The sequence below is a fragment of the Anopheles arabiensis genome, chromosome 2 (genome assembly GCF_016920715.1).
Source record: "Anopheles arabiensis isolate DONGOLA chromosome 2, AaraD3, whole genome shotgun sequence".
In the NCBI taxonomy this organism is placed as follows: Eukaryota; Metazoa; Arthropoda; class Insecta; order Diptera; family Culicidae; genus Anopheles; species Anopheles arabiensis.
The window spans coordinates 61,442,177-61,468,760 of record NC_053517.1 but is presented as its reverse complement, the minus strand read 5'-3'; the positions used below and the strand labels follow the sequence as shown (position 1 = coordinate 61,468,760).

General features: G+C 43.0%; 1 protein-coding gene across 1 annotated transcript in view; it reads left to right on the top strand.

The window, feature by feature from the left end:
* Positions 1 to 26,584, top strand: part of LOC120894123 (barH-like 1 homeobox protein) — a 166,367-nt gene that overhangs the window by 120,189 nt on the left and 19,594 nt on the right. The gene's annotated exons all lie outside the window — the stretch shown is intronic.

The following is a 26,584-nucleotide window of genomic DNA, read 5'->3' as shown; positions in this document are numbered from 1 at the left end:
CGAGAAAGCGGTGCCCCTTAGTGTATGACTATGCGTTAAATGGATCACGTGTCACGGATCTAGGAGTGCTCCTTGACGAAAAGTTGAGCTTCCACGACCAGCTAGAGCACGTTGTCACTAAGGGTAACCAATTGATCGGCTTACTAAAACAAATAGCACGAGACATCACTGACCCGATATGCATCAAGACGCTATATTGTGCTTTGGTGCGACCAGTGTTAGAATACGCTTCAGTAGTATGGTGGCCTACAGCTGCTCGTCCCCTAGCTCGTTTAGAGTCGATCCAGCGCAAATTCACGCGGTTCGCCTTGCGCTCCTGGAGTGTCCAACTGGACTATGAGGGACGCTGTGCGTTGCTTGGCATCGAGACGCTGAAGCAGCGGAACTGCAACGCTCAGAGGCTGTTTGTCGCGGGACTTCTTGACAATCGGATCGACTCGCCCGCGCTTCTTTCGAGGCTCAACATGTATGTCCCGCCGAGATCGCTTCGAGCTAGATCGCTACTTGACGTGGAGGAACGCCGCACTCGCTTTGGCTCCTCTGATCCGTTTATTCGTATGTGCCGTGAGTTTAATGTTATTTGTGATCGTCATCAACCTGACATGTCGCGCACCGCATTGTTAAATAGTATTCGTGTCGTGCGACCTTTTACATGTTAATTATGTTACTTAAGACTAAGCGTGACAAATGAATGACCGAAATGTGACTATGCTAATGTAAATGAATTCGCTTCAAGTGGGACACTTGCGGTCCGTTGAATTTTAATTAATAAATAACAAATAACAAATAACGACCATCCTACTCCGCAGCCTGATACCGAGTCGCAGCGATCGATCGCCCGATCGCTGCCGAAGTCCTTCCCTCGAAAGACTCCCGTTGTCGCACGGGTGTTGACATAGGATTGTAGCATATCTGCTATACAGAACATATTGTAATACACACTATCAGCCATAGACACATAGTAACACACTTTGGAAAGCCAAGTCACACCATTGTAACACATTCATTATAACACATTCAGTAAATCAGATCATACCATACACACCCGGAAGAGCTCAGGCCACACCGTTCATATAAAAACAATTGTGACACACTTAACAGAACCAACCAAAACGTACAACATAAGCAGGAACAGTTTATGCTTTATAACCCAAGGCAGGAACAGTAGAAGCATTAAACCCAAAACAGGAACTTAGTGACAAGAACCATCGTTCTTGTCAACAAAAGACAAACGTAACTAGCTTAGTGAAAACAATAACTTTTCCAACATACAACCCAGAACCAAATGTGAGAAACCCTTAACTTCATTTGAGTATAAATAAAACCAACTCCGATCATGGCAAGTCAGATTCGTTCGGACTGTCAGGATAGGACTATGCCCATCCTACATCTATCGAGTTCTCATTTAAAGAGTTTAGATATGTCCCGCTGCCCAAGGTAAGGCCTCTAAACTCCAACGTTTCCAGTAAGGGTAACCTCCTAAAGGTTTCTATGATCGCCTGGACGATCAAGTGTCGAAAGTCCGCTTCGAAACAGTATCCAGGCGATCCTGAAGGATCAGGGAGAATATTTTAAAGGCGGTATTCAACACCGTAATACCCCTGTAGTTGTTGCAGTCCAACCTATCTCCCTTCTTGTATATGGGGTAGATGATGCCGAGATTCCAATCACAAGGCATCGATTCGCTATCCCACACCTCAGTAACAATTTGATGAATCTCGTTTTCTAGTCGTGCACCTCCATTCTTGACCAGTTCGGCTGCAATTCCGTCGGTTCCGGGTGCCTTGTTATTTTTCAGCCGACGGATAGCCTTTCGTGTTTCTTCTATGCTAGGTGGCAGTAGCATGACACTATCTGCTAGTGGCGCTTCTAGCTGTTCGCTAAACTGGTCATTGAGCAATTCATCAAAGTACTGAGCCCACCGCGAGAGGACCTCTGGCTGGTTACTGACCAGATTTCCATCCTTGTTGCGACAGCAGGTTACCTTAGGTACAACGTTGTTTCGGTGACCTGCTATCGCTTGGTAAAACTTTCGTGTCGGTCCGTACGCCTCTCTGGTTTGCTCGAGTTCCCGCATGTTTTGCTCTTCCAAAGCATGCTTCTTGGAGCGGTGAACTCGTTTCTCTTCGCGTCTAAGCCGTGAATATTCCTCTGCGCATGCCCGCGTTCTATGCCGTTGCTGCATTGCTCGGTATGCAGTATTCTTACGTTCGGTCACTTGTCTGCATTCATCGTCGAACCAGCCAGATTTGGTGTTGCCACGACGTGGTGGGAGTATATTTCTTGCACAGTTTATTATTTTTGTTTTTAGAGCGTTCCACCTCTCGCTCGTAGTTTCGTATCTGTCTTCTGGTAGTAGAGACTCTTCTAAAGCGGTTTTGAATACCTGTTGGACAGCAATGTCCCTTAGAGAGTCCGTGTTGAGCCGAGCCTGCGTGTTTTCTCCGCCCCCATTGGCGCGGGGGCGGGCGATTCTACAACGTATCACTGAGCCAACCAAGTAGTGATCGGAATCGATATTGGCTCCTCGATATGTTCTGACATTTAACAGACTCGACTGTCGTCGGCGGCTTACTAACACGTGGTCGATCTGGTTGAAGGATTCTCCACCCGGGTGCGCCCACGTAATCTTGTGGATTTTTTTGCGCGCAAATTTGGTACTTCCTACAACCAGATTGTTCGCTGCGGTGAACTGGACCAATCTACTACCATTATCATTACTGTGCTCATGCAGACTGTGACAGCCAGTGTATTGGCGGTACATTGGCTCCCTACCGACTTTTGCGTTGAAGTCCCCCAGGATTATTATGAGGTCATGCCTGGGGCACGCATCTACAATTCTAGCGAGGCGGCCGTAAAAAAGGTCCTTCTCCTCTTCCTCTTTATCTTCGGTAGCGGCGTGAACGTTTATGAGGCTTATATTAAAGAATTTGCCTCGCATGCGCAGGGTGCATAGCCTATCGTTTATAGCCTTGAAATCCATGATTGCGGGTTTCAACCGGGGACCTACGGCGAAACCCGTTCCGAGCACGCGGTGGCGGTCGTGGCAGCTGTAATATATGTCGTAGCAATGCTTACCACGCCTGTTGTGCACACCGTTCCCTAGCCACCGAATCTCTTGTAAAGCTACGAGGTCCATGCTCAGTGTGGCTAGGGCATCATCAAGTTTTTTCAAGGCTCCGGCTTCGCTTAGAGTGCGTACGTTCCATGAGCCCATTTTCAGAGTAGTCCGGGGGCATTGCGTATGGTCGGTATCGGGATGTCCGTTTCGAAAATTTCTGTGGCTTTCCGTAGTCGTTGATTCATGGGACTGGGTGACTGGCCCCGCGCCCACGTGACCGTTTTGTTTAGCGTCGGGTTGCCCCCCGACGTTCAGGCACCCAGTTTCCCGGGATACCCACCCCCCTCCTGGTTCGCCATGTGCCACCATCCGCCCAAGGGGTTGGGTCAAGCCCGTGTACCCAAGCTTGGATATGTGGTGACACATGTTACCACTCTGCACGACGAGGACGTGTCGGAATAGGAGTTGGATGTGAGAGCCTGTATTATCCCTCAATGGGGCTTCGGATCCCATCCCATTACAGAGCAACTACATGGCAACCGTCCCAAAATCGAACATACCGTGACTATCTCAAAACATACCACATGGCGACCGTAACAATCATTAAACATATTACAGGATTTTTACCTAGTAAACCCCCTCCTTGGGCCATCTACCCTTCCCCATGGGTTCACCTTTCGGTATGCTTCTTGGGGAAGGGCTATGCATTAGTAATACATCTCGCTATTGCAACATGGACCACATTCGCGAGACAGAATGACAGTCCTGGAGACACTCGTAATAACACACAAAAGCACAGAAAGTACGCATTCACTTGAGTTACAGGCTCACTTCAATTCGTGCACAGATGCACTAACACTTTCATAGTACGCACAACACTTTTTTTTAAGCACGCCCAAGTCGTTGATCCTCTTTCCATAAGGCCTGCAGCTTCAGCAGTATTGATCGCATGCCGTTTGCTATGACTTCCCATGTTTCAGCATTCTTCAACATCACCTCGATCGGGTTTGCTCCGTTGATTGTTGTTCCGCACTTTACGGTGATTTCATGACGTTCCTCAGCAAAACGCGAGCAATGGAAAAGCACGTGATCTGCTGACTCCACGATATTCACACACGCTGGGCAGTCTGGGGAGCTTGCGTGACGGTACTTGTGAAGATAACTCCGGAAACACCCATGGCCGGAGAGGAACTGAGTTATGTAGAAGTTAACTTCGCCGTGTTTTCTACTCGTCCATGCAGCGTTGTTCGGGATCAGTACATGTGTCGTACGTCCCTTTGTTGAACAATCCCATTCAGACTGCCACTTTCTCATAGAGAGCTGCTTTGCTGAGGATCTGGATAATCCCGCGTTTGAAACTCCGGAGAAACTGCAACACTCAGAATCCTCTGCTAATATGATGCAGATGGGAACCATGCTTGCGATAACACAAACTGCCGTGTGCGATATTGTTTTGTAGGCACAAACAACTCTCATAGCTAGCAATCGGTGCACTCTGTTCACCAACTGTCGGTTTTCCTTTAGCACCAGAACATGTGCCCAGATCGCAGCGTTATAACACAACCGAGAGAAGGCCACGTCAGCTAGAAGTCGCCTGCAGCTACTCTTGGGCCCTCCAATGTTCGGCATTATTTGTATCAACGAGATTGCTGCCTTAAAGACGTTGTTACAGGCGTACTCGACATGTTTCCGGAAACTTAAGCAGTCATCGATGATCACACCAAGATATTTTTGGTGACGTATCGACTCAATACGTTCATCACCGACCTGGATGCTACCTGACTGCACTGTCTTGGAATTCCTCATCATAAGTAGTCACAAGACAGTGCAGTCAGGTAGCATCCAGGTCGGTGATGAACGTATTGAGTCGATACGTCACCAAAAATATCTTGGTGTGATCATCGATGACCGCTTAAGTTTCCGGAAGCATGTCGAGTACGCCTGTAACAACTTCTTTTATACTTCTAAATAAAGAAGTAAATCAGAAATTTGTTGCAACGCATATGAAATTTTGATGCAAAATCAAAAAGCTTACAAGTTTAATCGGCTTTTTAATTTTCGTATGGTCTAAATTACACTACACTGATTGAATTAATATTTCTTAATAGAAGCAGATAGCATCGAATAACATTGGTTTATATAAAATACATAGACTGTTAAGTTGTTTCTGAAGGGTTGAAATAATACTGTACGGTGAACTACCCGTATGAAAGTGTCCGGTAGTGCACTTTAATTGTCCATAAGAATAGCGCTGTTTCACGGGGCGATAAACAGCGTTAAAGAAATCATTGCGGAAGGCTAAACGTGTCATGCACCCTACATATTTAGTTGCACAAAGAAGATCTCAGGTAAAAATTCAAACGAGTTGGAGATGCATTGGAGATGCATGCGCAACGAAGCAGCTTAGCACCAGACACATAGCAATTCATTGACTACCACAATGCAGTCCAAATAACGCACCTATACTGATAACATCCATATGGCAGAAAAGAAACATTTCATTCATTGCGCTTACCGCTAGTCTCTTTAAATTTTGGCAATTAGCTTCCCACTCGCAAATCTCTATCCTTCTCTGGCTTCACGGCTTAGGTGTTGTACCGTTATCTCTTTGACAGAGAGTATGGCTTGCGCTGTTATCACTCACATAGACAGAATGTGTGTGTGTGTGTGTGTCCATACTAGAAAGAAGCAAAAGAGAAGAGAACGCCGTTCTTTACCGGAACGAAAAGAACGCTGAGAGAAACAGGTTCAGATTTTACCTGCTTTCTTTGTACGTACCAAATCGGCCCATCGTATGAAAGAGAGCAGATGATCGTGCGTTCCAGACTGGATCGAAAAGAACGCTGAGAGAAACAGGTTTAAATTGAACCGGCAAACCGGCTCATCAATACAAAGAGAGTAGAATGTCGTGCGTTCTAGGCCGGATCGCAAAGAGCACAGAGAGCAACCGGCCCAGCACAGATCGCCGAGAACGCTGAGAGATGCCGGTTCAGATCGGATCGATAAGATCGTTGATAACAGTCGGTTCAGGTCGGATCGCAAAGAACGGTGGGAGCAACAGGTTCAGTTTGAACCTGCTTGGGTTAAAAATAAGAATTGCGGTCCGGATGCTTGCATGCTGGAACGGATCGCACCTGGCAGGTTCGGAACGCAACGCGCATCACTACACACAAGTAACGTGGTAAAACAAGTGCGCGGTGCGATGAAAAACAGGCCCTATCTTATTGTCCGATACTGTACGTCTTACTGTGTCTCGTTATTTGATTTTGGATTTAATGTTTTCAGGTAACACTAAAGTGAATCTAACTGGGTAGAATACTGGTATAGCATTATTTTGTGCCAAAGTGATTGTTTTGGTTAAATACGCTACCATTGTATATCGGAAAGTGTTAATTATGTTTTGGAGGTTTAGTGAGGCGAGATTAATACGGCTGTTAATGATGTTTTTAAATAGAGGCCAGTTTGCTGCGGCATAATTTGGCATCCCATAAGGGGATTTGCTGATAATTTTACTGTTGATAGTTTCGAAAAGGATGGGTATGCGATCTGACGAAAATATTTTTAGTGTACAAGGGGGAGTTATATCGATTCGGCCATTTGCAAGAATTAGGTCAAGTGTAGAAGGTGAACGTCTGTGACAGCGTGGAACATAAGTGGGCTCGTTGGGGCTATGAAGGGAAAAGGTTCCTGTTTGAATTACATCAAATAGGATTTTACCCATACTATTGCCTTTGATGCAATTTCACAAGCGGTGCCTTAAAGCGGTGCACAAGCGGGGCGTTAAAATCTCCGCACCACTGTTGTAATTAGTGATGTTCCTTTAAGCTTACTTATTTTTCTTATATCGTTATGGAAACTAACATGGGGGGCCTTCACGATTCTAGTTAGTTTTTTGTATGGAGTTTGACAGTTGGAGGCTGAAATCATGTAAACACTCCATACAAAACCACACAAAAAACTAGCCTGCGATTTTCAGTCTAGAAAATTTTAGCCTAAAAGCTAGAATTATATTCGAGTACCTGCTCGAAAACACGGTGTTGTTTACATTTATCCCAAGGTGCATTAAAGAGATCAGGTGGTGGAATCTGGAATCAAAGTGTATGTAGTCCAGGTGGTCTCATAGCATTTTTTCATAATCAAATTTGAATATCACTTTTTGACAGAACGGGTGAAAACTTTTGCTCAAACAAGCTTTCTGGAGGCTTGACGAATACTCAAAACACTCTGTTGAGACACTGGCACGGAAGCCCTGTCATCTAATCGTGTTTAACGAAACACGAAGATCGTTCCGATGAGCTTTGAGCTTTCGGCTCGGGCGATTAGTTTATAAGTGTAAGTGTAGTTCTACAAATAATCTCTCTTCTAAATTTGCAACTGAACAAGCCACAACCGCCGGTAAATATTGAACGGTAGAAAAGTTACACCGAAACACGAAAGAAAAGATTATCCGAAATCGTAAGATCGAACATTGGTGCCGTGACCAGGATAACGACGGATCTGGTTTCTTTATTTTACGGATTCCCGCGATAATCGCTGTTTCGTGCACGTAACTTCAATTGCTTTAGTCGCTACGCAATCGACCAAGCTCATTGTGTCCGCGAAATTTAGCACTTTTTTTCCTGCAAAAACTACATTATGCCCGTCCAAGTTGATGTGTTATCGTGCAAAAGGACAGTATTACTCGCGGTATTGGCCAGTCACGAATGGTTTCTGAGTGTCTTTATCCCAGAACGGGATGCAATCGAAATGGACATTCGCATTGCAAAGCTCAAACTACTTTCCACTGAGCAGGAAATAATTCAATCGAAATTAGAAGATGCAGCAGTATCAAACGAAGAGCAGATCACCCAAAATGCTGCTTTATGGGAAGATTTTGAGCCTCGTTTGATTCGTATTGAGGCCTTGTTGAAAGCAAAACGAAGCATTCAACTAAATGCAAACAAACCGCAAATCACAAGCATCAACTCTTTAGGAGGGTTACAGCTGCCCACCATCGCGCTTCCCAAATTATGTGGTAGTTACACTAATGTAAACAGAGCCACAGCGACACCTTGCGGCAAAGAAACGAGCTACCAACATAAACCCGCAAAACACACACTCACATACACACCGCACTCCACCAGCACATTTGCCACTGCACCAACGCAAGCTGCGCCAAATGCTCCTGCGTGGAAAGCACAAAACACTGGTACATTTTCCACTGCACCGACGTCAGCTGCGCAAAATGTTCCCGCGTGTTGCACATACAGCATCGGTGCATTTTCCACTGCGATCAAGCCAGCTGCGCAAAATGCTCCGGTGACACACACACAACACACTAACGATCACACGGCAAGCACACAAAGAAGCGACAATACAGATCTAAAACAAACTCCCGAAAAGGTTATGTCTCAAACTGCAGTTGCGAACACTAGCGATGTACATGCTATTGTGCATCCTACACTATTGGATGTTGCATCCCAGCCTAACCTGATGAGCAATCGATTCTCTCATAGGTTAAGAATCAAACCGAATGTAGTCAGCATCACTCAGGTTGGCGTGGTACAATTTTCTACTCCGGTGCAAAAAACGGTGCGTGCGAAGATTGTCCCTCTTTCGAGCTGCATGTTGATTTGCTGATTGGCGACCAATTGACAGACGATTTGCCAGCAGTTGCCTTGCCATGGGCAGCATACATGGTATCACGACAAGAAGTTATAAGACTCGGAAAACACCTTCGACGTTATCTGCTTCCCTACGAGGCAAAGCATCACGTCTTGCCTCCTGAAAGCCAGCCTGAAGCTTCGTCAGCGATCATTGCTGTCGACGGCACTTCTTACGATGTAGTCCTCGAGACCACCTTTACTCAGCTGCGCACGAGCATATTCTGCAATTTGCAACTGATGGTGCAGCGCTTCCAGCGGAGGTTTTTGTTTTCATTCGACGCCTTCAAAAATGCAACGCGGTTATTCGAATGATACGGCAACAACTTACGCGCTAAACGGTTCATCCCGACGATCAGTCCCTCTAATTGATTCCTCTAACCCGCTGGCCACTTGAGCGCTTCAGCCATGCGCACGCCTGCGACAGTAAGCTGGCATGAGTAGTATTGCTGCACACATAACGTAATGTATTTTGTATTTTCACTGCAGAATAGCGAGAGCACATGTAATTTACTTCCTTATTTTGTTTTGATTGTTGACTTGCGTCAAGGAGGGGAGGATGTTGAGACACAGGCACGGAAGCCCTGTCATCTAATCGTGTTTAACGAAACACGAAAATCGTTCCGATGAGCTTTGAGCTTTCGGCTCGGGCGATTAGTCATAAGTTTATAAGGGCGATAAGTTTATAAGTATAAGTAAAATCTTCATTCAGAAGCAGAAGCGATAAAAATCAGCCTTCTAAATTCATACACTTGGGATAAGCCCACCTGTATATTATACTCAATTAGATAGCTGCTAGAAAACTGCTATACAATGCAAACAGCTGACAGGCTGAAATTTCAGCCTACGAATTTCAAACGGAAAGGGCCCCATGGTCGGAATTTGAACCAGGGTTATAAATTGATAATATAGCTAAAGGACCGGAGACTAATTTAACATTAATTTCTATGCATTCAATAACTTTGAGATCCAGTGCATGTAAAACCTCATGCGGTGCTTCTTTTGCTACAACAATAGCCACTCCGCCTTTTTCATCGGTAGTTCTATCTAGTCTATGTACAATAAAGTTTGGGTATGACAAACGAATTAGGGGTTTCAGGAAGGTTTCACTAATTGTAGCTATATCTATCTTTCTCTCTATTAAGGTATTGAAAAATTCATCTTTTTTTGTATGAATACCATTTGCATTCCATGATATGATTTTAAGTGTCCTAGGAGATTCAGACATGGGAGAAGCAATACTTTGCAGTTACCTTGATGATAATTACCTTGACCTTGATTAATTAGTTACCTTGATGGTGATGAGATCTTGTTTCAAGCGGATTGAGCTCATGCGAGCGAACACATCTTCGATGATTTCGCCTATTTCGTCTATCGCGAACATGTCCGCTTCAGGTGTATGTGTTCTATTTCGCTCGCTAAACAAGCCGGCGTAGGTAGGCGTTCTGCTACTCGGTGTAGCGATCGTTGGTGTGGGAGCGTTTTGTCGGTGTAGCGGTGGGAACATCTCGTGTCGTTAGGCGAACGTCGGGGCGCTTTGCTTCTTGTTCCGTGTGTTGGTAGATGGACGGGATTTGCAACCACGGTAATTCGCAGTGTGGTGTTCGTTGCAATTTGCACAGCAGAGCTTATTTGTGGCGATTTTGCCATCAGGATTTAATGTGCTCTGTGATAGAGGGCAGGTTTTTGAAGTGTGCATGCCAGCGCATTTCACACATTTGGACGGGAGAAAGCAGTTTGCGCTACCATGGCCAAAGTTTTGGCAGTTTGAACACTGGATTGGCCCGTTTTTTTGGTTGTAGTATTCGAAGTAAACACGATGATGTTTTATCGCTGGTACATTTTTTAGTTTGGCTAATGTTAGCGAACCTTTGGTGAAATGTAAGAGGTACATAGCATGGTCACTGTACCTTTTGTTTTTGATTGCCAAGCTCTTCACTGCAATTAGATTGACGTTATTTTCTTCTAGAGCACTTTTGATATCGTGCAAGTCCATAACGGGTAGGCCAAATACCACGACTTTTGTCGTCCTATCATCTGCGAGTTGATGCGTGTAGAAGGATACTATCTGATCCTCAAATATTCTTTTTATTTCGTTTTTATTTTCTTTTAAAGTCGTCGAGTGATGCAAATGTTACCACAATTCCTTTTCTGGTTTGGCTCGTTGTGTAGTTTACTACATGTGCTGCTACAATACGTCGGTGTACATCACTAACACTAGTACCCGTTACGATGATTGGCGGTATGCGAGTATTCTTTTGCTGAACGTTCTTGCTCGTGTGTGTAGATCGTGCATTGCGTTGCGGTTTAGGATACACGGCATCCATTTCTGCGTCGTTGTCCGTAAGGAGATCAAATTTGTTGTTAGTACGAATATTGGACGATGCTGACTCTCTTAAGCGTTGGAATTCCTCAAGAGAGATGGTAATACTTTTTGTCCGTTTTGACGCACCGGTTTTTACTCGGCCCATTGCTGGAGCCCGAGTGGCTAAGGCCGACAACCTTTTCTTCTTATTTTTTTTGTTTTTTTTATCTCTTCACTTGATAACGAAACACATCTGAACGCGTCGGTGGTTAGGTGAAGACTGATTCCTCTACGTTCGTGTTCTTGTTTGATGATTGTATATTGCTTTTTATCTAGCGGTACGTCTTCAACTATAGTGGACGATCTTTAGCATGGATTGTACTCTGTTTTCCGTTGTGGTACTCTTCTAGAAATGCCAAAATTTTGGCAGAACTCAAAGATTCTTTAGTAATATTAATTCTACTGTGAATGTAAAAGGACTTATTCTTCTTATTCTTCTGTAATTATTTCTTCGATTTGCGCTTCACGTAAAATAATTTGGATTCTGTAGTAATTTATGGGACGTTCTGTGAAGTGCACAAAACAATCTTGTGAACTTTCAGCTGAATGAACTGTGCTGATATTGGATGCATTATTTACTACTGAGTCTTCATTAGAACAGATCTCGTTGTTATTAGCTTCTATTTTTCTGCTTATAGCATCGGGACCAACATCAGTTTTTAATGTTTTATATTGAACATCATAGTCTTAGTTTTCTAATGTTAGCCTACATCGAATGATTTTCGAGTTTTTTATGCTATTGTTACTTTAGTAACAATAAATTTATTTCCGATAATTTTCAACAACGGCGATTCGATCTTAATGCGCACGCTTAAAAATTTGTCCGGTCTCTCTCGTGTTTGCTTTCTAACTCCTTGCTGCTAATTGCGCCAAACTCGACCTTCCTTGACCCTTTCGCTAAGGTTTGCGACCTTAGCATGAAGCGCTAGTCATCTCGCTCTTATCACTGCCTAATCTCCTGATCGTACGCTAGCGCCAATCTGCGCTTGGTGGTGGAATCGCTCCGGTTAATCCGTTCGCTTCAACTCGCTGACAGGTGTTTGTTTACATCATACCGCGTGCCAAAACGTGTCAACAGCTATTTTTATGAAAATAAGAGGGTTGTGATTGGTTACTAGCGTTACATACGAGCCTCTTTTTCTGTAGTTAAATAATTTAACTCTGCATGGTTCTAGGTTCCAGAGGCAAACGCGATAGGGTGATAGGGCGATAGACTCTTGCATTTAAAGTTTGAGATAGAACTGCACCTAAAGCGTAGTTAGAACCACCAATCTGTGGTTAGTGCGAATGGTTTTTTGAAATCCGGGTACACAAGTACAGGATCCATTATAAGAATAGTTTTAGATTTAGATGTAACGACTCTATAGTGCCGATTATGTGACTCAACTGCTTGAGAAAAAGTATCAAAAATGCTCATTTTCTATTATGATCTGTGTTAGAGCACTCGATTTGTCTCTGGTTTGATATATCGAACTGAACGAAGGTCTTTTGCATAACCTGATTCAAACGGAGACCTTTTTTTGTCAAACAGCTTTCCGTAAGGTTAAAGCTACGGAAAGCGTTTTGTTTTACGGTTTAACTACTTAATACATATATTTAAACCACATTAATTGCATGTAATTACATGCAAAAGAGATTTTTTGTAATTATTCACTGGAAAAAGGGTTGGAATAATAAAATACACAGATATTAGAAAATCATACCACAAGCTACTTTTCATGACATTGCCAAACACATATAAAGAACAATAATATGCCACACGTAGAAATAATTATAAATTGGTAGGATACTTCCTGCGTTACGCGTTGCAGTTTGTTTTGACAAACAAATCCATTTCAAATCAATTTGATACCAATGTCTCGAGTCAACGAAAGAAGTCTCTATGATGATGATGATAAGTCCCACCTCTTACCCCAACACAGGTTTGAGAAGGACGGAAGTATCTTTACGATAATATTACTCTAAGGTAGTATTTGAATAAAATAAAAATTTACGAGCAAGTGGTGGCATCGGACGTCATTCAAAAGAATCCACTGAGTCATACACACACCCAAGACGACCGACGTAGTTTCATCAAGAAAAAACGGGTCAACTCCATCGAGCACATCAGGACATAACTGCGACATGCATATGGCCAGTTCTACTGGTGCCACACCGGCTCCAGGGCACTACCTTCCGAAGCAACAGAACCTAATGTATTGGAAATTATCAGGACACACTGCAACATGCATATGGCCAGTTCCGCTGGTACCAACGATGGCACCAGGGCACTACTTTCCGATGCAGGAGAACCTAATGTATCTGGAATAGGCCACTTACTATCATCAATGAGTGAATTTCGCTGTGACCTCCCAGACATGCATACAGCAAACTCTCCTGAACTAAATCTGATTGTCCACTTGTACGCGCGCGTGTCTCGAACTTATGTTGTCTCTTTCTTATATATTTTTTCTAATTTGTTTTCATATATCAAGAAAATCTTATCATCATCATCAAGCTCATGATGACAAATGCAGTTGTACATAACATAGTGACGTAGGACTTCTACACAAATATGACATTACACAGTTTGTTTAACATATGCCGCACACCTACGTTTGAAGTCTGGCAAGTTACTCGCATTCTTGATTTCTCCGGGTAATCTGTTGTATAATTGAATCCCCTTGAAAAACAAAGAGTTTCTGGCACCATGTGAAATTAAGTTGGGAACCCTCGGCTCATTTGCTCTGCGTGTACGTGCCGATGAACATCAGCAGTCGTAGCATCGTAGTCTGCAGCAATTACGGTCTTGATATAGTCTCAAATGCTCGTTTTAGATCCAAGAAAACGACAACTGTCGATTCCTTTCGATCCATCAACACTTTCTACCTCGCCAGTACAAGATTCAAAGCAGTTTCACAAGAGTGTCCCTGTCGATATCCTGATTGTTCACTAATCAACAGGTCATTTCGAGTTAGAAACTGGACCGATTGCTCTTTAACTACCAATTCCAGCACCTTTTCTAGTACATGCAACATATTGATGGGACGAAACTCTTCCGCGCTGGCAGCTCCGCTCACTTTAGGAATAGGTATTACCAATGATTCCTTCCAAGTCTCCGGAAAAATACCCTCCTCCAGCGACTGATTGATCACTACAAGAAGAGACTCTCCTACCACATGGAAGCAATCCTGAATAGTATTACAGTTAACATTCCCTATGCCCGCTGTTTTAGACAGGCTGAAACAAATAGTTTTTAATTTCTCTTTTGTAATTTTCTGAAATTTGAATTGGTTTCCTGGAGCATCATTACAAAACAAAGAGTCAGGCGCTCTGGCATCAGCAATGTTTTGATTTATATCTAAAACACTGTTTACAAAAAACAAATTGAATTTGTTATTTGTTATTTGTTATTTATTAATTAAAATTCAACGGACCGCAAGTGGCCCACTTGAAGCGAATTCTTTACATTCATTCATTATAACATAGTCACATTTCGGTCATTCATTTGTCACGCTTAGTCTTAAGTAACATAATTAACATGTAAAAGGTCGCACGACACGAATACTATTTAATTTAATTCTTGGCATATTATTGAATCTTCCGATTCTACCAACCCATTAAATTTTACAACAGAAATGCGTGATTCCTCTGGCCTTAGCAAACTTTTAAGCACTTGCCTCAACTCCTTGCTATTTCCTTTATGCTTAGATATCTCACCACTGAAGTCATTTCTACGAGTAGTTTTGAGATTCCTGCTGTATCTAGTGTATTCAGTCTAGTGTATTCAGTCCAATCGTAGCCTGAGTTTGATCTAATAAAATGTTGGTATGCTTCGTCTCTTTTCCGTTTCGCACGGCTAAGTTCCAAAGTATACCACCTACTAGTCTCTCTTGACAAGATTGTCTTCTCTTCAACCAAGGTGCCTATAGCTTTTTTCAATGTGTTCCATAACAAGTCTGCAGCTTCGTTGAAGCTCAGTGCTTCTTGCCTTAAAGCTTGTGACACATGATTGCAAAGAGCAAATTTCGAGTACCTATTCCAGCATTTAAATTTTCGTTGAATCGTTTCACATCGTTTCACGTTTTTATTCAAATTAAGTGTTTCATGATCCGATATTTTTAATAACGGATCAGTAGTGACCTTGATTGAGTCTGTGCTACTGTAAACCTGATCGATCAATGTAGTGCTCTGCCTATCAATTCGTGTGAAATCATTAACTTTTTGTTTCATGTTTACTGAATCCATGAATTTTTTCAACTTTGCAGATTTTTCAACATTTAAACAGTCAATATTGAAATCACCGACGATAATGTTAAGTTTGCTGAAATTCAAGAACCTATCTAACCATTCTTCCAAAATGTCTACAAACCTTGAGTAACTTGCACTTGGCGAATGATACAATATCCCGTAATTGCCTGCTGTCATTTCCTTACAAACTGCAACACCAAGAAACCAATTACCCTCCAACGATTCATTAACAATCACCTTTAGGACAATTTCGCTCCTAGCATAAACAGCTACACCTACTGTATTACGTGAGTGGGACAAACACGACACAACCTTATAACCATTAATATGAAACTGTTGAAATGCTTCTTCCTCAATCACATGAGTTTCAGAGATTAAGACCAGCAACGGTTGAATTTTCTCTACTGTCTCACGAAACATGGCGTAGTTGGACGAAGGACCGGCTACATTGAAATATAAAATTTCTCTGAACCGTTCTAACTCCTCCCCTACCAGCTATTGAGAAAGTTGCATACGCCTTTCTATCTGTTTTTTAAACATCGGACAATTATAATCATTGGCCGCATGTCTTACATCTAGTTTAAGGTTTCTAACAGAGTTTGCTAACACGCAATTCACACATTTCAAAGAAGATGAAGTACATTCGGAAGTTTTGTGTTCATCACCACATTTTGAACAAGCTTGCTTATTCTTGCACTCGGTGCTCTTGTGATTAAATTGACCACAACCATAACACCTCATAACATGCATGGACTTCGAAATTTTACACCTATCAAATCACACATTTATTTTTCCTAATTTTGCCAGACATAGGTCAGACTCATAATCAATTTCCAAGACCGCATTATATTTTTGGTACTTGTAAATTTTATTTTCAAACATTCCTATGACCTTGACCTGTTTCCAGGGTATTCCCTCATTTTGAGATTTTAAAAGATCTACTAAATGTGAGTCAGTGTATTTTTCGCTCATCCCAATTATCTTTACACGTGACAATGGTAAATCCGTTGCATACTCATCTCCCAAAATGTTTTCTACTTCTTTCCTGAGTTCATCTAATTTAACCTGAGCAGAACTTTGAACATACACCTGACCGTCCTTGCCGTTATGGAATTCCAACACCTGCTGCTTCCTTGGATCCAACTTAGCGCGAAGGTCAGCTCTTGTCTTATCACAAGATTGACCCACCTTTGGTACAATAACCAGAGTCTTACTATTCTTATTTTTGTTTGCTAAAATGGGTCCTGTAACATTGTCAGAAATCTTGGGCGTCGAATTTACATTCCCCGTGTCAAAACGATTAATAATGGTTTGAACATTACTGTTTCCACTATTCGTCCTTTTTTCTTTTCTTAGTTACTGTAGCCCAACTTTCATCCTCTACTGTTTCTCTGGCCTTAGTATCGTCAAAGGTTGCACGCAAGGCTTCCTTTGCCTTATTTGAGCATTCTACCGTACTCAAGCTTTCACGCAATGTTTGCTCCAATTTGCGTTCCACTTGTGCGCAGAGCTCAGTTTTTAGAGTCTCGATTCCCTTTTCCAAGGCACTCGATATCCATACACTCACATTCGACTCCAATTGTTTTTATTGATTGTGTGAGTAAATCGTACGATCCACTCACATCTACATCCATACCCGCCAAGCCCGATTTGTGTTCTAAATAGTGTTGGGAATTTCGTTAAAAAAAAGGAACGGAACGGAACTAGTTCATTTTTCAAAAAGAACGGAATGTGAACCTGGGGTGCAAAAGAACCGACCCAGAGCTTCGAAGCCAAACTGTCTTCTGGTGCTGGTGCTATTCCCAGTACCTATTCCCAGTAAGCTGTACCAGCTGTGCTAATATAAAGCATGCATTTATTATCTACCATTTTTTAAACTTTTTATATGCGACGACCATTTTCGGTCAAAGCCTTCCTGTACCACTAATAGGCTTGGCTATCAGTAACTTATTAAATGCCCATAGCTGGATAATCATCCCGGCGTATGGGGGCTGATGTTATTGAGTGCTACGAGTTGACGATTGTATCACGAGATTGACTAATTATTTGAATCGTTTACAAGATCACAGCACTCAAACGGTTGTCGAATGGAACAGAATGCTTCAAATCGAATGGCCAAATATTGGAATCATGCCGAGTGCCAAGATCATGTGGACATCGTGGCATTAAAAATGAATACATTTTATTTTTCGTTGTTCATACTCGCATATCATAATACATCTTTTCCAACCCGTTCTGCCATATGAGTACTAATTTAAATTTTATAATAGTTATTTGTCTAGTTTAGACTAGCTAAATTATAACAAAAAGTAGAATAGATGTTACAAATTGCACCATAATACCAAATGCAACACCCTTTTGGTTTCGCTTATCACGATTTTTATATACGATACGCGACGAAGTGCGATGAATATTCCTGTGAGCATGGGAGAGTGCTCAGGCAACACATACGTATGCGAGAAAGAGTGAACAGTTATCTTGCATGCAGCAAGCAACAGCCGGACAAAGCCGATTTTTTCAAAGAACGGAACGCACGAACGATAGCACCTTGCTAACAATATTGAAGCGGCAAAGACCGGAACGGAACGGAGTGAACCGAAAGAACGAATTAAACGGAACGGAATGAACGGAAAGAACGGAATGAACGGAACGGAACGGAACGAACGGAAAGAACGGAAAGAACGGAATGAACGGAACGGAACGATTTTGTATAAAGGATCGGAACGGAACGGCCTACATAAAGAACGGAACTTTTTTACTAGGTTCGGACCGGAACGGCCAACACTAGTTCTAAACATCTATCACACATGTACAGTACATTCTTATTTTCATTAATTATTTTGGCCGCTGTTTTCGAGAGTGAGGGGGTAACGCAGCGACAATGAAAGTTGCCACCGCATTTCCCCGCACACAAAATTGGGTCATCGTTTATTAAAACTACGGCGGAGCATGCTAAACACTCCATGCCGTAAAAACAAAATTCGGGCGAGCTGTTTTAGAATAAAAATGTCTCAAACAGACATGAATAAAAGGTAACAGCAAAAGCACACAAACACTACTCTACTACAGCCTGCGATATCAAACGCTTACAATCGTGTACACGTCTTGACAAACGGACAACGATACGTATGTCTAGCACGAGCACAAACACATACCGAGCAAAGATTAATCACTTTTGTCAACGCAGTGACGCTGTCGACCGAGATACTTAACCCGTGTTTTACATTCACAAAACAATAATACAAATACTAAACAATGATACCGCAGGTAGCACTAACATTAAGCAACAAGTAGAACAAAACAAAATAACACTTAGCTCTCTATTTCACAAGTTTTCACAGTTCACAAACGGGAGCTACACATTCACAGGACTGCACTTGTCACCGTTCACCTCACATCTCTCTAACAAGCTTGTATAATACCGATTTCGTTTCAGTTCGTGTAGCGCGGTTTTGTTTGACACATACCCGTTTGAATCAGATAATCGACACTTATGTATTCGGGATCTGTTGTGTTTAGTGAAACATTTTGTTTAAGATGCTTTATCATAGGCCTAGATATCCTAGCGAAATCTTTCATTAATTTTCTATAGTATCCTAATAATCCTAATAAAGTATTGTTTTAATTGATTTTCGTTGATCGGCAAAGTCCAATTTAATGTTTCCTTTATTTTGTCATGATTTGGTTTAATGCCATTTTGGCTACCAGAAATGACGTTAGACCATTTTTATATTTGAGATTGCCAAGATTTATTTAACTTTGTCGAATGGTTTACAAAATTTGATGTGTCTTTGAGAAGAGAATAAAGGGAAAAGAGATCGCGTGTAGTGTTCGCTGGGTTATTATAAACGATGAGACGGAAGTGTATTGCGCGGCCTCGTGGCTTATGTCACGTTGACATATTTTGTTAATCCGCCACACCACACCGTGGTCGCCACACCATCTTCCCTTACGATGTGGCCAAGAAACTCATATTAAATTTTTAAATTTGCCTTTTCTAATCGTTCAAGTACCTCGTTAAGGTAAGAGACATGATTTTTAAGTCGATACCAAACACAATAACGTCATCAAGATAGACGTAACATTATTGACCAAGTAAATTCGATTAAGATAGAATTCATTGCTATTTGAAATGTCGAAATAAATTTTTGAGCCCAAATTTCACTTCTAATGCAGCGGATAGCTTTTCGTTGTCCCTAGGAATTATTCTTGCATGTTTCATTATAATGCTTTTTAAAATTTATGTTTCTCGAATGCTCAAATGATCAATTCTAAGTAGATCTTTAATAGATAAAGCAGTTTCGGTTTTGGATGCATTTAAGATGTTAAACTCTTTTGATCCGTGTTTTATAGGATTTCAAGAAACTTTATTGTCTGATTTGCTATTGTAATTTTTTCATCCCTATAATTCAAAATAGATTTAAGTGATGAAAATGATTCAGTGCCAATAATGCCATCAAAATATTTATGAAAATGGGACCATGGGACCACTACGATCATCGATCACAAGCCCTAAAATTATTGCCGGTATGGTGAGGGGAAGGAGTGGGGGGTTCAATTGGTTCTCCAGCCACGGCGCCCCAACGACCATCTTTCCGGAGGCCCTTTATTTAGTTTAGTTTAGTATTTATTAATTGATGGACTATAAAGCCCTCTCGATTCAAAATTTGTTTACAATAGACATTAGATAACGAACAGCACATTTATATATAGTTATTGTTGGACGCAAGCCGGTCTCGTAGTACAGTCGTCTACTCGTACGACTTAACAACATGCCCGTCATGGGTTCAATCCCCAAATAGACCGCGCCGCCATACGTAGGACTGACTAGCCTGCTATGGGGGGGAATTATGAAATATGGAAATATGGGGTGTCATATGAATGACACGATGACGATTTTAAACCAAATCGTCTGTAATATGGAACACGAGCTGGAAACTGTAAAATATGTGAAAACAATAACTTCCCAACATACATCCCGGAACCAACGGTGCGAAAACTTTAACTTATTTTGAGTACAAATAAAACCAACTTCGATCATGACAAGTCAGATTCGTTCGGAATGTCAGGATAGGACTTAGCCCATCCAACATCTATCGACTTCTTATTTAATGAATTTACTTATGTTTCCCTACTCAAGGTAAGGCCTCTAATCTCAAACGTTTCCAGTAAGGGAAACCTCCTAAAGGTTCCCATGATCGCCTATCCCAGGGGTCTCCAAACTTTTATGTTTATGTTTATGTTTATTTGTCTATCGATGGACAATAATGCCCTCTCGAACCATTTTAGCAATGTTTTACAATGAGTTCTTTACAATGGATTACAATAACATAGAACATAAAAATGTGCACTATGGAACCAAGTTTAACACAGAAACACGATCATTAAACTAAGTTGGCGAAATCCTCGGCTCAAAAGCGTCGCTGACTGCGTTTAAAGCACGGCACATGAGTAGGAACGGGTCAGAGGAGCCAAATAGGTTGATGGCAGCCAGTAGTGACGGAGAGTCAATACGGCCGTCGAGAAGTCCCGTGATGAACGACAACCTGGCTTTTCGTATACGCTCACTTAGGGTGGGTAGCCCGAGTAGTAAACACCTAGTCCGGTAATCGAGCCTTTGGTTCCATGAGCGAAGTGCAAATCGTGAAATTTTGCGCTGGATTGATTCCAATCGAGCTAACGGACGCGCTGCAGTTGGCCACCATACGATATTTGCATATTCCATCAACGACCGGATAAGTGAGCAATAGACCGCCATGGTGCAAGGTATATCATTAAGCTCGCGAGTCATATTGATAACTAGTCCTAGCATTCTATTGCTGGTGGCTACTACGTGATCCAGCTGATCCTTAAATGATAGTTTTCAGGTCGTGGGCCGCATTGCTTCACATTTACCGTTGCTGAGGTCCATTTTGACGCTACTGTTACAATAGGTGAAATTTAAAATTTCGTTTTAATTAGAAAATATAAATTGAGTGTATCAAATTTCTACATCTTTCTTTTATTCAAATTTAATTTTAGACTTTCAGAAGTAAATATTTGAATTTTGATGAATTAGTCAATAAAATAAGCTATTTATTTTAACATTTACGAAGTCAACGCGGGCCGCATTTCAAGCCCTTGAGGCCCGCATGCGGCCCGCGGGCCGTAGTTTGGAGACCCCTGGCCTAGCCGATCAAGTGTCGAAAGTCCGCTTCGAAACAGTATCCACTAGTGTTGGGTCATACGATTCATTTCACGACCCGACCCGGAGTCGGGTGCAAGCCAGTCGGAATCGATTCCGACCCGTGGGTGCAGCGGGTGCGCTAGGTCGGAGTCGGAATCAAATCCGACCCGTGGGTGCAATGAGTTCGGGTCGACCCGAAAGATCAGTAGGTGCGAGAAAGCATAAGCGATTATGACCCGTTGGTGCAGCGAGTTCGGGTCGGGTCGAGTCAAGGTAGGTTCAATCCGACCCGACCCGACCCGAACTCGTCGCACCAACGCTTATGCTACGCACCTCGGGTCAAACTGAACCTACCGTGGCCCGACCCGACCCGAACTCGCCGCACCAACGGGTTGGAGTCGCTTTTGCTTTCTTGCTTAACTTAGTTGGTGCAGCGAGTTCGGGTCGGGTCGGGCCAAGGTGGGTTCATTTCGATCCACGGGTGCAGCGAGTTCAGGTCGCTTATCGGCTTGACTCGACCCGAACTCGCTGCACCAACGGGTCGGAGTCGCTTATGCTTTCTCGCACCTACTGATCTATCGGGTCGACCCGAACTCGCTGCACCCTCGGGTCAAACTGAACCTACCGTGGCCCGACCCGACCCGAACTCGCCGCACCAACGGGTCGGAGTCGCTTATGCTTTTTCGCACCTACTGATCTATTGGGTCGACCCGAACTCGCTGCACCTTCAGGTCAAACTGAACCTACCGTGACCCGACCCGACCCGAACTCGCTGCACCAACGGGTCGGAGTCGCTTGTGCTTTCTCGCACCTACTGATCTATCGGGTCGACCCGAACTCGTTGCACCAATGGGTCGGAGTTGCTTATGCTTTCTCGCACCTACCGGAGTCGTTGCACCCACTGAACCTACTTGTACCTTTCGGGACGAGCCGAATGACTCCGGGTCGCTTATGGATGGCTCCGACCCGATAGGTTCGGGTCGACCCGCTCGTCACTAGTATCCACAGTATCAAAAAATCGAACATACCCCAAAGCCTCTCTGATATAAATGATTGTTCAGTATTTGGTATCGATTAAAAAGGGGCGTAAAAAAGTATTTAAATGGGGGGTTTTATTAATGTGCAGGGTGGCATTCCGTTCTGCTCATGTTCATCTCTGTTTCATAAAGTTTTATACAGAAGTGAACTGTATTTTGTCGAAACAAGTTTGATGATTTGGTATGCACTCACGGTTACCACGAAATTTCAGCAAGAACAGCAAAGTGGTACGAAGATTTTTCTCAACCAAAACATTAATCCCGTTAGCCGAATACGCTCCTAAAAATTTATTGGGGTTACCAAATCAACTTTTTTGTTTATCACGAGCAAGCGGGCATCGCATTATGTTTTCTTTTGAAGCTCAAACTGACTGGCATGTCGTTTGGACGGAATAAATTGCTGCATTTTCAGTAATTTGTTTTACTGATATTGAGTTAAACGACAAAACTACAGTAGAACGTCGATTATCCGGGGACGGATTAACCGGCGGGCGGCTTAACCGTGCGCATAAATCTGACAGCTGTTCATACGTACGGCGAAAGTTTGCAGCGATAATCAATTGGGAAACCAGTTTCTTGTGCAGCTTTGTAGTGTCTAGGGGTATTTTCGAAATTCATTTTTGTTCATGAACAGTTGTGAAACCTACAGTTATTGATTAAAATAATATTCTACTTACGATTAATCGATTGATTCTAGGTGAATTAATAATAAGACTAGTGAATTTCATATGTTTTATATGAATTTGACATTTCTTGGACCATTATCCGTGCAAATCGATTAACCGGCAACCGTCCGGTCCCGAGCTGCCCGGATAATCGACGCTCTACTGTATCTATTAGTCAAGAGTTTTCAGTAAAAAAACATAACTGCAGCCAACTTAGAAAATTGGCTGTGTATGATTCGTACCATTCAACAACCCCTTTATGTACCATTTTTTCTAACTTATAATTTATAATGAGAATTGTTGTGGATAGACGTGCCGAGCCCTGGATTCGCCGTAGCAGTTGTGCTGCTGCTGGTCGACATCCAGGAATCGACACTGCGCTCACGCACACTAATACGCCGCACTTAGCGATGCGCGCTAAGTGTGTGCAGAGCGCACCTAACCCGAGGGAGTGTGTTACAGGCTACCGGTCGAGCAGGGCTCCCGGTAGGGCTCACGGTGCGGCTCGTGCGCGCGGCCCCATACATTGTATTGTGTTTTGTATTATTCAATAGTGTAATAAATGTTGTAAAAAGTGCAAAACATAAAAAGAATATTCGAAATTTGTCATGAATCATAGTGATTTTTGTTTTGACAATGTATAACAACCGTTCTCTGATAACCGTTTTTTTTTCAAATATCCTCCTTGGAACGCAATGCCACCTTTGTATTGAACTGTCATTTTTGTATTGAACAGCTATTTAAAGTGTTTTGCACGCAATTTTAAGAAGAAAAAGAGACAAAATACTTAAACTTATTTGAAAATGTCCCGAATTGCATTCTATTTACTGTAGCTGTGAAGCGTTTGACAGCACAGGTGGCTATGGAACATCACAGACAGTATCAACTGACATGTTCGACTATACGTTTGTCTTGTTTGTTTTTGTGTCTGACAGTACACCTTCACATGATTATATGTGTGAGTTAGAGTCGGATGTCGTGTTCGATTGGTGATAGAGCGTCGCCTAAGTCGTGGTACGTTTTCAAGAAAAAAGAAGAAGAATTAGATAAATATGATGGAATGGAATGGAATAATGTTCCTTTGACGAATTTTTATTTTGTTTTAAAGTTGTTGATATTGATAAGGAATTGTTTTATATTCGTGACAGTTGCTGAACTACTTATCAATAGACTTCCTGAAATTTTAAATAAACAATTGAAAAGGCGGGCGCCGCCTAAAAATTTAAAACAAAGCTGGATGGAATTTGATAATGCTTCTACTCTTCTTAGATCTACTCCAAAAATTTGACAATTAGCTTTCACTGAGCTACTAAACAACATGGTTGGTGACCGATAAAACAGTCCACTCGAAACTGAGAAAGAAGTCGTCTTGCGTTAGTTCTATAAGCCGAATTTGCTATAAGCTATAAGAAGAATGCGTTCGTTCTATAAGCCCGAACGCGAATCTATTCGCACACGAATTCGAACGCGTTGATACTATAATCTTTCTCTCGACCAATCGCGTGACGACACGTCTCGCCGCCACGTGTAATGCAAGAGGAATGCGATCTCTAACGTCCGACGAGAGAGTGATCAAAGGATCAAGCAACGGGAGATCGTTCTCTTTCGTTCGAAGGCCATCGGGTCGTGACGACGTGTTCGCGAGTCATATCTATATTGAAATAAATCTCGCAGTGAATTCGCAGAAATATACTTTCTGTTGAGAAAGCAACATGTGTGCAATGAACACATCATAGTCTTCTTCTTTGGCTCAACAACCGTTGTCGGTCAAGCCACATCATACACATCATAGTAGTCTTTAGAAAATGTTTAATATTGTCAGTCTAGTTTAAAATACATTACACACAAGTTCATTGTTTAGTTTCTGCTCCTCCTTTTATTTCACTGTGTTATAACTCCGCTCAACACTTTCGTGATTAATCGCACAATTTAGTGAAAGAAAATACCTAATTCGTGAGGAAATATTCGTGTCGCAGCTTCGTGCAAAAACATTTGGTGACCCCGACGTGATATAACGCGAGTGTTGTGCTTCGTGTAAGTGTATAAGATAACAAGTGCTTCAGCCATGACGACGCCGGGTGACAGCGAGCACAGCATCGAGGTAGCGCGCCAGCTAACTGCGTTGGAAGGTGCAGTTAAAGCGATACTCGATGAGGCTTGCGAAGGAAAACTTTCCAAAACCATGGCTTCTATAAAGGCTGAAATACTAAAGTCGCTATGGAGCGACGGTAGAAACGCTCTCCTGCAGATCGAGGGTCTCGCGGAACCGCATCCAAAACGGGTCCCCTTCACCGAGGCGTACGCGACGGCAAAGTGCACCTTGGCCGAGCTGCACCCGGGGAACATAGTTACGACGCCAGCACTCGACGCGACGATGCTGCCGGCCGTTGCAAAAAAGAACCATCTCCCACGGCTAGATCCACCCAAATTTTCGGGATCGCCATCGGAGTGGCCCGCGTTCGCAGGGCGGTTCAATAAACGTGTGGCTGGATTGGAAGAACATGCAGACCGCTACGCCTTCCTTATACAATGCTTTGAACGGTGCGAAATAGCCCGTAACAGCTGCGAAGCATTTGAAAATGCTGGAATGACTGGAGTGTGGAAACGTCTTGAGGAATGCTTCTACAAAAAGCGCGTGGCATTTCTCGGCCACTTTCAGTAGCTGTACGCGTTACCGAAATTGACAGCAGCGTCTTCAACGGCATTGATGCGGCTTATCGACGCCGTGGAAACATCGACCTCGTCAGCGCGCCAGATTGCTGGCAAAATGGATCAAGCCGCATCAGCAGTGGAAGATGGTATGATTGTGAGTTTCGTTTTGAGTAAGTTGGACGAAGAAACCGCTGCTCAGATCACTCGCCGCCTGGATGCTCAGCAGATCCCTACGTGGAAGGCACTCCGCAACGAATTAGATCAGCTGGCCAACACCCTCTACTACGAACCTAAGGCCAAGCCAGGAAACAACTTCCTTACGGAACGTCCCGCTACAAACCACGCACCGGCGCGGACGGAGCGCATGATGCTGTCCGCTACTGTGCACGCAGAAGGCCGGCATGCGGATATCGGAACGACAGGCCATAGAAACCAATCATAGATGGTGGTGCGGCGGTGTTATGCATGCGATAAAACAGGGCACTTGTCCACGTTGTGTCCGGAACTGCGCGTGCTGTCGTTTTTGGAGCATACCAACTACATAATGGCCTTATGTAAGTGCATCAATTGCTTCTCCCGACAGCATGCTGCAGCAAAATGCCCTTGCGAGAAACGATGCCAAGTATGCTCCAAGAAACACCATACGATGCTGCACGTCGAAAGCAATGGGAGTGAGAAGTGACTATCTGGTTATCATCGCACCCCATTCGCCATGCCCATCCGTTCCCGCTCATCATCGCTTCGTGGATGCGCGGTGCCTGATCCT